Genomic DNA, 14,500 nt, shown 5'->3' on the forward strand with positions numbered 1-14,500 from the left:
TGCAGTTAATTGCCATTGGTTGTTATAATGGGGTAATGGGATCTGCGCCTTGGGGGCCATCCATTTAGGAGGTACGCAAAAATCTGTCAAAACTTGACCCTTCCCCCCTCCCTGCGTACTTTTAACACCCCCCCCCAACCTGCGTACCTACGCTTGACGCACCCCCCCCCCCCCCCGAATCCTATAGAACGGCCGATATTTAATCCACACATAAACGATCAAGGATGAATTATATTGATGTGTTTAAGCAAACAGATAGTCCACCGCCGACTGCATTGTTATTATCGAGGCTTCACCCCCCCCCCCCCCGTTTCATATGCGTACATTGTCAGTAGACCCCCCATATGCAAGCGTACGCATTTGGGTTAACCCCACTCCCCCCTGCATGCGTACGTACTCAATGGCCCCTTACACGTGTAAATAACAATGATTAAATCAGCTCAAGACTCCCGTAAACCACGTGACTTGTGTGTGGGCCACGCCCACTCTGAATCCCTCTCCCCGCCCACTGTGAAAACAGACGCCGATCCTCCTCCTCCTCCGTGCTGCTCGACTTCTCCCTTCTCTTCTCATCATGAACACCTTCATCACCCTCTCATCCCCAACATATTGTCTCGGTCATATCCATCTCCTCCATCTCCTCCTCCGCCTCCTCCATAACCTCGATATTTTTTTTGTTACCTGGTTAAATGAAGGTGAAATAAAATAATAATAATAATAAAATAAAATAATAAAAACAGGTCCCTGCGGGGTGGGCTGGTAGGAGCGAATAACCAAAGAATATAAACATAATGTATTATTACACTTGTTTAGCCAGGAAAGCCTCACTGAGTGTAAAGGTTTTTGTAGGGTCCTGCCAAGTGTTTGCAGTAGGGGGCGATGTTGCTACACCTAATCGGACGATACGAAGGGAGAGTTTGAGGCCTAGTTCTAGGCTTTAGGCCTAGCTGTAGGCTTTAGGCCGCTGTGAGTTAATTTTTAATTTAAATGTTTTAATTATTAATGTAAAAGCTTTAAATGTAAATGTTTCTATTTAAAAACATCAGGGAATGTAAAATTGTTAAACATTAACTCCCTTTCACACATGCGGGGGTACGATACGAAGGGAGAGTTTGAGGCCTAGTTCTAGGCTTTAGGCCGCTGTGAGTTAATGTTTAATTTAAATGTTTTAATTAAAAACTATATCAGGGAATTAGTTAATTTTTAATTTAAATGTTTTAATTGAAAACTATCTCAGGGAATTATAAGGGAATGTTACACTTGTTTAGCCAGGAAAGCCTCACTGAGTCTAAAGGTTTTTGTAGGGTCCTGCCAAGTGTTTGCAGTAGGGGGCGATGTTGCTACACCTAATCGGACATCGGACGGACGGACGATATAATCTATTGTAGGCTGGTTCACTTCGTTCCTACCAGTATAAAATCCTAGTCCCCTTCCCCTGCTGTTCATCTTGGGCCGTGTCCTCTTCTTCTTTGTCCGTCTTGGGGCGGGGTGGTGGTGGTGATGGGGGGTAGCGACTTCGAGCCCGACCTCCCCTGTCCCTTTCCCGTTCCTTTTCGCGTCGCACCGTCCACGACCGCGGCCTTGACTCCACTCCCCCTGCGCGTGTCGCGTCGCCTCGGAGACAAAGTTAACGCCTCTTCTCCCATTGCGATTCCCTTTCTTCGCCCACGAAGATCGCGCTCCGCTCACTCGGCTACTATTCTGTCGCTGCGTTCATTAAACGCGTTAATGAATCCCCCCCCCCCCACCACCCTCTTGCCCCCCCCCCCACCTTTTGCCCCCCCCCCCCCACCCTCTCGCCCTCCCCTCCCCCCACTTATTTTCCCCAATCTATAAAAAATAATTTCATTATTACTCTAATTTTCTCTCTATTTTTTTTTTCTCTCTCTCCCAAAAAGCACAAAACGCAATTTTTCGTGCGTATATATAGGCCCATTATAATGCACGCATATAATAATAATATAATAATAATAATAATAAAAATACATATTAAAGAAGAAAGGAAAAAAAAACATTTCAACCTATATTCTTTCTTAAAAATCGTAAATGATCTCGCTCTAATTTAAATGTAACACTTTCAATTATCGCTCGCTCGGCGCCTGCCCCCAGATCTCTCGCCCCCTCTGTGAGCGCCAAATCATTAGCCCTGGCGCTCTCCCCTCGCTCCCCCCTCGCTCTCCCCTCGCTCTCCCTTCGCTCTCCCCGCTCTCCCCTCACCAATCATCACGACTCCCCTCGCCAGCACCCTAATGCTTCCTACTTACCCCAACGACACAGCTTGATCCCCCACACCACCCCCCCCGCCAAAGACAAATACAAAGATCCCCCGTATAGCCTCGAACAGACTTTTGCCCCCGTAATAGTTACACGAACTGATTCGTCTTTGGTGTAACACGCAGCAGAGGTCGCAAACGGGTTTTGATTCCTTACCCGTACCCATACCCGGCCGCACCAGGGTCGCAAACGGGTACCCGTACCCGGCCGGGTACGGGTACCCGTTCCCTACCCGTACCCTACCCGAAATGAGTGACAAACGGTGACTCACGGTCTACCCGGTGACTCACGGTCTACCCGTACCCGTACCCGGCCGGGTACGGGTAGCCGGGTATCGGGTAGGGTACGGGTATCGGGTACCCGGTTGCGACCTCTGACACGCAGCCTTTCGCGACCGATATCCATGTGACACTGCGTCGGGTGGTGGCGGATTCGACGACGCATTCATATTCACCGCGATCCAAGCCACACACCTCGATTGTGATCCATCGTTAGAACTCCAACGAGGTCCCCCCGAGATCTGCGGATCGACTTCCTTTCTTCTACTCGGGACTCCGCGGGTTCCAACGTTCTTGTTCGTGTCGGGGTGATCGCGATTTGGCCACGACGCAGCTCCAAAGCTTTGGAACGCTTCGCCTTTTTTTTTTAATCCTTTATATTAAGTTCACTTGCTTGCTTGCTTACGACCGTGCAAATCTTTCGGTCGTTTTTTAACCCACTTCCCGTGATCCAATTGAGCTGACATTTTCCACACAGACTCGTTGTGCGTGACAATTAATTTTCGTGAAATTTTTTTCCAAAATGTTACACTTTTTAGGACAAAAATATTATATTTAATTACCAATTGCTTAATGGTGCAATGCAATCATCTGACCCATAGGTGGCAGCCATCTCAAGCCAGAGGACGAGAGGACTCTAGCCGCCACGCATATAAAGGATTTATAGTGAAAAACTTTGTTTTTACGGGTTATACTTGTTCTTTTTGCTCACAAGACGATCGGAAACGTTCGCTACATTTAAGTTCGTCTTAAAAACGCGTCTCTTTGAAACTAGCCCTTTTCCCCTCCCCCCCCTCCCCCCAAACGAGCTCTGGCCGTTTAACCCTGGTTCTGTTTATTTGCTGGGCCGCATTGGGTTCTAACAGATGAAATGCGCCGCTAAAATGATTATCAGTGCTGGTGACGAGCAGCACTTTTGAAAGCCGGCACGGCGCGCGAGGGAGTGGATGGCCAGCACCACGGCACGGCACTCATTTGAGGCTGAGTCGACCTAGGGGAGGCCCAAGGACCGGTTCAGAATACTCGTCACTGGTTTTTGTTGGCCATGAGCGGGAATCAAACTTGGGTCGCCGGATTCGTTGTTACAGCGTGGGAAACGCTTCATCAGCGCTACGTCTCATGATTCTGAGAAAATAGCCCCCGAATGGCTTTAATAGACTGTAGGGACAAGTGTTGTCAACGAGCACTTACGAAGGCGGGCGCGGCACACGAGGTCGGCCAACACCACGCCCGGCCGCCTTTGTCTCAGCCTCACCCCCACCCCCTTCTCGCCCCCACTGAACATGTGATTTGCCTACGTGACTTTACCGAAAAAAACTAAGAATATGAATCCTTGCCGTCACGAAAGCTTCAAATCTAGAATTAAAACATATGATTTGCGTTCATCTAAATATATAGTTTGCGTTATGCGTGTTTCCCCGCACCTCTGAATAGCACGGTTTGATACGTACGGTGCGAAAGAAGTTCAACATCAAAACCTCAAGGCTCCGGTTTCACGAGGTTTCTCGCAGTAGAGAGACGGCGGTGAAGGCGACGTTACTGCTACAGCTGCTGTCTGCGTGATCCCAGGTGAGTGGGGTCCACGGTGGCGAGATGTTAACTACCTCGCCCGGTATACAGGATGTCATGGGTTCGATCCCGACCCTGGCGGCTGCTGCTTATTTGGAGTTTGCGGCGTCTCCTTCTCTCTCCCCGTGGTCGCGTGGATTTTTCTCCGGCTCCTCCGGTATTTCCCTCCACATTTAGAATCAACAGCATCACGCGTTCAGAGTATTTGGCTGCTATAAATTTCCACGTGATGAGCCACTTCGTCGAGCGATTATTTGTGGCCAGGTCGCTTCTGAAAAAAGCGCTACATAGCTCAGTGGGGCCTAACCTGCAGGTAAAATAAAATAAAAATAGTTCATAGTTCTTTATACGGCGATTTGCAGGTGATTTATTTTTTTTGCAGCACTGGGAATGTTAGGGCCATGTTCAGTTACATTGTTCCGGGATGTGGGTGTTTAGCTTTGGGAGGAAAGAACGTGGAGGAAACCCATGCAGAACATACCGAGACAAAGACAAAGATCCCCCGTATAGCCTTTGATGTACTTTTGGGGCAAGTGCTGTTAGCGAACCACTATGAAGGCCGACACGGCACACGCGGGGGTGGGTGACCAACACCACGCCCGGCCGCCTTTGTCTCCCGAGTGGCGATGTTTACACACCGCACCAGGTACTCATTTTGAGGCCGAGTCGACCTAGGGGATGCCCAGTACCGGTTCAGATTATCGCCACTGACGTTGGCCGTGAGCGGGAATCGAAGCCGTGTTGCCGGGTTCTTAGCGCAAGCGCGCCAACCTCTACGCTGCGCAAAGACACAGTCACTCAAGAGACACTAGCGCAGAGACGCCTGAGAGAGAGAGAAAGGCACACGCACTAAGATAAAGATCCCCCGTATAGCCTCGCACACACGCACAGGCACGCACCGTGAGTATGGCTGGCGCTCTCCGCTGACAATCTACGCCTGCTCCCTTCACCTCTCAGCCTAATGCTGCCTCCTAACCCCAGCGACACAGCGTGATGCCATACCCCCACACCTACCCCCCTTCACGCCCCCCCCCCGCCGCAACACCCCCCACCTCCACGCCCCCCCTCCCCTCCTTCCCACCCACACCCCAGGGTCGCAGATAGGGCGGTGGAGTTTCGCAGTAAGATTTGAATATTTCCAAAAGCCGAAGTCATCTCGACCCAGCGCGGCGGTTCGACTTCTTGCAGATTTCATTAACGTTCTGAGAATTAAAAAAACATTATTATGACTGTTTTAATTTTTATTTTAAACTTGCAATTTTCGTTATAAACGTTCCCATCAAAATTGTGGTACAATGTTTTAGGGTTTTTATGCATGGGCGTATCTTGCACCATAGTCGAGCGGTAGTTCTTTATGCCAAATCGAGCAGCGTTCCGGAAAATATCACACTCACAGCACACTCACAAGCAACAACCGCCGTTCATCACTAAGTGGCGTTGGCGTCACCACGACGCCTGTGCCAAGCTCGGTGCACTTTGAGGCCACGTGAAGTGTCAAAGGCCCGCTGGCAGGAGGTCACGGGACAGACCCAGGAGCCGTGGGTTGACTGACTGAGATGACTGGCAGATACACCGGCTGTGCTCACTACTGTTGCCAACTCTCTGCGTTTCATTCGTTGTTGTGAGCCTCGCTCCCCTCACCTCCACCCACCAACCCTCACCCCCACCGCCTCCTCAACCCCCCTACCTTTACCCCCCCCCCCTCTGCCCATTAAGTCTTAGCCCCCCCGCCAATCTTGCTCCACTCCATCCTGGAGTGGAGCTCTTAGACTATTTCCGTGTGGAAAACAAAAGGCTTAAACGAACGCACGACATCATGCACAAGACAAATCAACAACGTAGGCTTTCGCGCCCGATGTCACCCACAATAGAGGGCTTGTTTCTTCTCTTCTCCTGGCAGTCGTCTGACGATGCTGGCTGCAATTACCGGCGCAACGTCGTAACTCGAATTGTAAACGTCGTGGGTTTACTCTGCAACACACACAGGTGCGCTGAACTAGTAACGAATTGGCACGTTTTGCTTACGTGACGAACCTTAAACTAATTGTCGGGTGGTGGCGGGTTTAACGACACATTTATATTTACGCGATCTAACGCACACTAATAAAAAAAACACCTCTATCATGGACAGACAAATAACCATTCCGATATATAAACAAATACGCGGATAACTGCGTAATCAATGAAACTGACATAGAACCGGATAAATTACGAACTTGAAGAGGCGCGTTTCCAAATGCTGTGAGCCAAATCGATTTGTTGAGCGGAGCAAACGACTCCGCCTGGCAGCGGCCTTCACTCATCCCGTCAGCCCAGCCACCCTCAGGGCAGGGCCGGGGGTGGGGAGAGGGGGGGTGAGGCAGGGAGGGGGTTAGGGGGGGTGTCGGGGGGCCGGCGGTGTCACAAGTGCACAAAGTGTAGTGACGTAAATGGAGTCACTATGGCGTTTAGCGCCAGCTGTGTGTGTAACTGTGCGTCCTGAGGCTCTCTCTGGCACCAGAGTAGACATGGCGTGGAAGCTGCCCTAGAGGGGGGTATGGTTCTGGTGATGGTCAGAGAGAGAGGGCAAGCGAGGACGTGACAGTCTGGGTGAACCTGAGAGGGCACGTGACCGGGACAGGGTAGCGAGGGGGCCAATAGGGTGGCTTGAGGGACACGTGGTGCTCGGTGGAGAACCTTCTGGTGAGATCCACAAGGGGGCGTGGCCGAAGGCGGAGCGAGGCCACGCCTCTCAGGAGCATAAAAGGGAGGTCCCGAGAACCGTCACAGCACGATAGCTGTATCAAGTGTTGTGATAGCTGTATCACTTGATAGCTGTATCACTTGATATCACTTGATACAGCTATCGTGCTGTGACGGTTCCACCTGAAGACGGAAGCTTGTGTTGCCTCCGAAACGTCGTGATTTTTATTTTATTTTTATTTTACTTTTATTAATTTAAAATGTTTACCTACGTGACTTTACCGAAAAAACCTAAGAATATGAATCCTTGCAGTCACGAAAGCTTCAAATCTAGAACGAATTGACAATCATCGTCACCACCATCAGCATCATCGTCGTCGTCGTCATCTATTAAAAGCCATGGTCTATCCACTGCTCGATGAAGGCCTCGCCAAACCGCTGCGACATCGCCAACGCAGCAGCGCGTGCACGCGGGACGATTTTGCCGCTCCGTCTCCCCGGTGGGGCGACCCCCGCCGCAGCCACATTGGGTGCAGTCCTCGGTGCGCTTCCATGGCGAAGACGCCTTAGTGATGATGATGCTGGTGATGGTGGTAGTGGCGATGATGATGATGATGATGGCGATGATGATGGTGGCGATGATGATGGTGATGATGATGATGGTTGCGATGATGATGATGGTGGCGATGATGATGGCGATGATGATTATGGTGGTGGAGATGTTGGTGGCGATGATGATGATGGTGATGATGGTGGCGATGATGATGGTGATGATGATGGTGGCGATGATGATGGCGATGATGATGATGGTGGAGATGATGATGATGATGGTGGCGATGATGGCGATGATGATGATGGTGGAGATGATGATGATGATGATGATGGCGATGATGATGGTGGTGATTATGATGATGGTAGTGGCGATGATGGTAGTGGCGATGATGATGGTGGTGATGATGATGATGATGGCGATGATGGTGATGATGATGGTGATGATAATGGTGATGATGATGATGATGGTGGCGATGATGATGATGGTGGCGATGATGATGATGGTGGCGATGATGATGATGGAGATGATGATGGCTATGATGATGGCAATAACGATGGCAAATGATGATGGCGATGGTAATGACCATGATGATGGCGATGATGATGGTGGCGATGATAATGATGGTGGCGATGAAGATGATGGTGGTGATGATGATGATGATGGTGGCGATGAAGATGATGGTGGTGATGATGATGATGGTGGCGATGATGATGATGGTGGCGATGAAGATGATGGTGGCGATGATGATGATGGTGGCGATGATGATGATGGTGGCGATGATGATGGTGGAGATGATGGTGGAGATGATGATGGCTATGATGATGGCAATAACGATGGCAAATGATGAAGGCGATGGTAATGACCATGATGATGGCGATGATGATGGTGGCGATGATAATGATGATGATGGTGATGGCGATGATGATGGAAAATGATTATGGCGATGGTGATGGCGATGATGATGGTGATGGCGATGATGATGATGATGGCGATGATGATGGAAAATGATGATGGCGATGGTGATGGCGATGATGATGGTGGCGATGGCGATGATGATGGCGATGATGGTGATGATGGTGGCGATGATGATGATGTTGATGTCCCCGTCTCTCGCTTCCTTCTCGCGGTGCAAGGCTCTCGTCGCTGCGTGACGTCTCCTGACTCCCACCCTGGGACTCTCGCCCGAGATGGGTTCGGTGCTAATTATAAAACCGGTTTAGTGCGTCCTGGGGATTCGGGGGGTGGCGGGGAGGGGGATGGGGGGGTTGGGCTAAGGGGGGAGGAGGTGTGGATCAGTGGTGGCGCGCTAAGCGTTCGCAAAGTAATCAAAAATAAAAGCTCAGGACGCCCAAGTAGCTCAAGTGGTGATTTCACTCCGCCCCCCCCCCCTCTCTTCAATATATCTTTCGTAACTATTTAAACTTCATTTTTTCACCAGGTAAGGCGCACTCAGCTACAGAGGTCTTCTTCAAGAAGCGAGCTGGCTGTCACAAACGGTGGCCCAAAACGAACGAAGTGGCTCGTGCGTCACGTGGAGATGTCTCAGCAGCAGCCAGACTGCTCCTGCTGCACGCATTGGGTGAGCATTGACGAGTCACGCTCGTCACACGTGACATAACACGTGACATGGCACGTGACAGTGACATTACACGTGGCATTGCACGTGACATTGACATAACACGTGACATTGCACGTGACAGTGACATTACACGTGGCATTGCACGTGACATTGACATAACACGTGACATTGCACGTGACAGTGACATGACACGTGACTTTGCACGTGGCATTACACGTTCCTGCGGCGTGGGGGCAGAGTCTATCGATGGTACAATCATGGGATGGCTGTCCCCCATCCAAGTGGTATTCGTTTTATAGACCCCCCACGAGGGAGGGGGATGATGGGTTGAGTCAAATCCCCCCCCCCTGCGCCACGCCCCCACCGCCCCCTACGGCTGAGCAGCTATCAAACCGCATCCACAAATCCCAAGATTGTATCTATATATATAAAATCGCAAATCTGTCTGTCTGTCTGTCTGTGTGTGTCTGTCTGTCTGTGTGTCGCCGGACCATACGCAGTTTCATTGGGCGAAATGTGAGGGATTTGCGAGACACGATTGGTCCGTTTGGTTTTCCACGGCGGTTGCCCCTGGCAACGGGTAGCGACGCATTCGCTGCGGGGTGGACGCCATTTTTAATTCCCGTTAAAAATATGCGCACGCATTAACACGCGACTCTGAGGTAAATTCATCAAAGTTTCACGTCCTCTTCACTCCCCCCCCCACCCCAATGTGTGCAATTACTATTATAGGGTCGGTAGATAATACAATTATAGCGATTAGACAGTATTATTGTAGCGCGGGGTGGGGGGGGGGGTAACGGCCCCAGTACCCAGCCTCAGCCGGGTGGGCAATTTAGGCGAGGCCGGACGCTCTGCACGGTACTAGGTCTCGACACCCCACCCGTGTCAAGCGACGACTTTGTGGTATAAACTCGATATACCCAGCGTTGCCCGGGGGGAAAATACATTTAAAATCTTCTGAAAACTTTCAAACATTACATACCAATGAAAAAACAACTGTGTAATTACTTTTAAACCCGACGCTCCAAGAATCGATTCTTTAAATGTTGACTGTACAAATAGTCATTAAGCTGGGTGAGCGTACTGGCAGTCTATAATGTAGACTGTAGCCTGGTTATTAAGCTGGGTGGGTGTACTGGCAGTCTATAATGTAGACTGTAGCCTGGTTATTAAGTAAAGTGAGTCAATTTGTAACACGTAGGCTTTCGCGACCATTATTCATAAACAACGTTATTGGGTTTAGATCGCCTTATTTATTAATGCGTTGTAACCCTCCACCACCCGACACGGCCAATCAGTAAAAAAGTGTCACATTGATAAAAGACTAATAGTTGGTAGTGAGGGGAACATTTTATTTTGCGTTAAAAATGCTTTAAAAATACACTAAACGCTCAGGTAAATTCTTCACTGCGTGATGTCCCCCCCACCCCGATGCGTGCAGTGATTACTACTATACATTTGCTAGATGCTACCACTATAGGCCGTAGATATTACTGCACAGCGGCCGAGGAGATCGTGGCTGGGGGGGGGGGGCAGGGGTAGCAGGCCATCTGTGTATATATGTAAGGTTATTAAGAAATATATTTTTCACCCGGGCAACGCCGGGTACTTCTGCTAGTCTATATATATAAAATCGCAAATCTGTCTGTCTGTCTGTGTGTGTGTCTGTCTGTCTGTGTGTCGCCGGACCATACGCAGTTTCATTGGACAAAATGTGAGGGATTTGCGAGACACGATTGGTCCGTTTGGTTTTCCACGGCGGTTGCCCCTGGCAACGGGTAGCGACGCATTCGCTGCGGGGTGGACGCCATTTTTAATTCCCGTTAAAAATATGCGCACGCATTAACACGCGACTCTGAGGTAAATTCATCAAAGTTTCACGTCCTCTTCACTCCCCCCCCCCACCACAATTATAGGGTCGGTAGATTACAAAATTATAGCGATTAGACAGTATTATTGTAGCGCGGGGGGGGGGGGTAACGGCCCCTGTACCCAGCCTCAGCCAGGTGGGCAATTTAGGCGAGGCCGGAGGCTCTGCACGGTACTAGGCCTCGACACCCCACCACACTATAGGCCGTACATATTACTGCACAGCGGTCGAGGAGATCGTGGCTGGGGGGGGGGCAGGGGTAGCAGCCCATCTGTGTATATATGTAAGGTTATTAAGAAATATATTTTTCACCCGGGCAACGCCGGGTACTTCTGCTAGTGTTTTATAAATATTTAAAAAAACTCTTCTTATTATTTACAAAAAGTGTAATAAATAAACGCTCATAATTCTCAAAACACTCAGAAATATGTTTAAGTGTAATTAGTCTCCTACATTAATTACTCCACACAGCTGTGATGTAATTAGCGCGTTGGCCTGTCCATCATACACGGTCGTCTGTGGACACGTGGCAGCACTCAATAATAATATTTTCTGGGCAGTGGTGGTGAGGGTGGCAAGGTGGTGAGGGTGGTGAGGGTGGCAAGGTGGTGAGGGTGGTGAGGGTGGTGAGGATGAAATGCAGCCCCGTACCCCCCTCTCGAACACCCCCTGCCGAAGGCTCCCATGGAACGTCAGACATCATGGTGGAGCTAGCTGTACACCCCAACAGTCTCGCTCGAGCTGGTGGTGGTCGACCGCCCTAAGACAGATCCCCTCGCCCCCCCCCCCCCCCACTCGCTTCCCCCCCCTTCGCTGCCCCCCCCCCCCTCGCTCGCTCCGCAGTCCCTCTCTCTCGCCTGTTTCTCGGCCCCCCTCGCTCGACCCCCTCTCTCGCCCCCCTCTCTCGCACCCCTCTCTCGCCCCCCCTCGCTCACCTCCTCTCTCGCCCCCCCCTCGCTCGCCCCCCCCTCTCGGCCCCCTCGCACGGTGAACGCAGTGGGGGAGAGAGAGAGAGAGAGACGGGGGGGGGGGTGGGGGGTGATTCCTCGCAGCTGGTTCACTTCGCCGTGCGCGGCTAACGCGAATCTCCGCCGCGCGAGGAGGCGATAGGTGTTTGTTGTTTGGCGCCGCGCGTTCCTGTAATTGGCGAGGAGCAAACACCTCCTACAAATGACCCCCCTAATTACCCCTTCAAGGTCCGCCAGCGATCGGCTCGCGAGGCCCGAGATGCCAGGAAGGAGGTGGTTCCCGGCACGGGAACGTCGAGTGCGGCGTTGGTGTGAAGAGTGGTTGGGGTGGTGGTCTCAGTTGGTTCGGTGGTGGAAAGCGGAGCGGTTCGCGCGCCGCGCTACGAACCCGGCCACCCGAGCTCGATTCCCGCTCACGGCCAACACCGGTGACGACTCTCTGAACCGGTCCTGGGCCTCCCCTAGGTCGACTCAGCCTCAAATGAGTATCTGGTGCGGTGTGTAATAAACATCGCCACTGGAGAGACAAAGGCGGTCGGGCGTGGTGCTAGCCACCCATCCCCTCGTGTACCGTTCCGGCCTTAATAGGTGCTCGCTAACAGCACTTGCCCCTACGGTCTGTTACAGGCTATACGGGGGACATTTGTCTTTGTTTGGGGTGGTGGTCTCGGTTTGTTCGGAACTCCTCTTCTCCAAGTGTTGTTCTCTTGCGTCCCCCCCCCCACCTCTAGCTTCCCGCATCTTTCCTCCCCATGCAAATCACTAATTGGCTCGACACGTGAGTGAATTAATTAGCACGTGCGTGCATTAATTGACCGGGGCGCACAACCGGTTGACTGAATGATCGCAGCGTAATTTATGGTTTTCTGTTGTTGTTGTTGTTATTGTTGTGGTGGTGGTGGTGTGCGGTTCACGACTCACCAGTGAAGATTATCTGAACCTGTTCTGGGCCTCCCCTAGGTCTGCTCAGCCTCAAATGCATAGAGTACCTGGTGTGATGTAAATCACAGCGTAGGGGAGACAAAGGGGGCCGGGCGGGCGATGGAACAAAAACGATTAGCGCCCTAATGCGCTAACGAAACCAGCCACCCCGCTCACGACCAGTAACAGTTGCGAATGTTTGAACCGGCCCTGAGCTTCCCCTAGATAGACTCAACCTTAAACATGAACACGTGACGCGCTGGGTGTGTAAACATCGCCACAGGCGAGACGAAAGGTGATGGAGCGTCCACCCCCTCGTGTGCCTGCCTCGATGCTGCGGGGCCAAGCGGTGGCTAGGAGATGTTAACTACCTCGCCTGGTATGGAGGAGGTCGTGGGTTCAATCCCGACACCGACGCCTGCTGCATATTTGGAGTTTGCGTGTCTCTCTCTCATCATTTTCACGGTGGCTAGGAGATGTTAACGAACTCGCCTGGTATACAGGAGGTCGTGGTTTCAATCTTGACACTGACGCCTGCTGTGTATTTTGAGTTTTCGGTGTCTTTCTCTCATCATCACGGTGGCTAGGAGATGTTAACTACCTCGCCTGGTATACAGGAGGTCGTGGGTTCAATCTTGACACTGACGCCTGCTGTATATTTGGAGTTTGCGTGTCTCGCTCTCATCATTATCACGGTGGCTAGGAGATGTTAACGAACTTGCCTGGTATACAGGAGGTCGTGGGTTCAATCCTGACACCGACGCCTGCTGTGTATTTGGAGTTTTCGTGTCTCACTGTCATCATTCTCACGGTGGCTAGGAGATGTTAACTACCTCGCCTGGTATACAGGAGGTCGTGGGTTCAATCCTGACACCGACGCCTGCTATTAATTTGGAGTTTGCGTGTCCCTCTATCCCCGTGATCGCGTGCTCCGGGTTTTCCGGCCACATTTATAAACAAAAAACACCACGCGTTTAGAGTATTTGGCTGCTGTACATTTCCACGCGGCAAGCCGCTTCGATGAGCTGTCATTGATGACGGCCAGGTCGTTTCTGAACAGGAGCTAAACAGGTCAGTGGGCCTTACTTGGTAACATACTTATTTCTTGATAGTTTTAGTTTACTCGCTAACAGCACTTGCCCCAACACTCTGTTAGGGGCTCTAAATCAATATCAGCGGCCATCTCACCATGCTTCTTTGCGCGCTCGTGATGATGAGAAAGGCACAACAGTGCAATTTTCCACCGTTGGTCCGATATATGTACAGTATATACTTGTTTTATACTAATTTATTTTCAGTGACCTCAATGCCCTGTATGTTGGACTTCTTCCGTACCGTACGTAGCCAACTTTTTTTCGATTTGTTGATGTAACTTGTTGAGCCCGTGCCCCTACAGGGCATCGGTGAAAAAAATAGCTTCATAGCTCATCGGATTCCTCCTCCAGTCCAAATTTTAAAAAATCTGATCTACATTATACAAACATTTCGATTTAAAGCTTTCGTGACTACAGGGATTCATCTTATTGGTTCTTTCGGTAAAATCGTCACTTTGAAAAAAAAAGCAGCCCTGCAATTATTTTATTATGTTTAAAGTTTTTTTTATTTCCCTTCTACGTGACTTTACCGAAAGAACCAAGAAGATTATACAAACATGTTTTTTTTTATATATATAAAAGCAGCCCCGCAATTGCTCGCTCCGCTGCGATGCTGGCGGAACGTACAAACGAAACAATGGCCGAAAATGTACGCAATTATAAATTCCGAACATATGTCGCTTACACAATCGCGAGGTTGCCCGGGGTT

The sequence above is a fragment of the Lampetra planeri genome, chromosome 37 (assembly GCF_965212315.1).
Source record: "Lampetra planeri chromosome 37, kcLamPlan1.2.h2, whole genome shotgun sequence".
Lineage (NCBI taxonomy): Eukaryota > Metazoa > Chordata > Hyperoartia > Petromyzontiformes > Petromyzontidae > Lampetra > Lampetra planeri.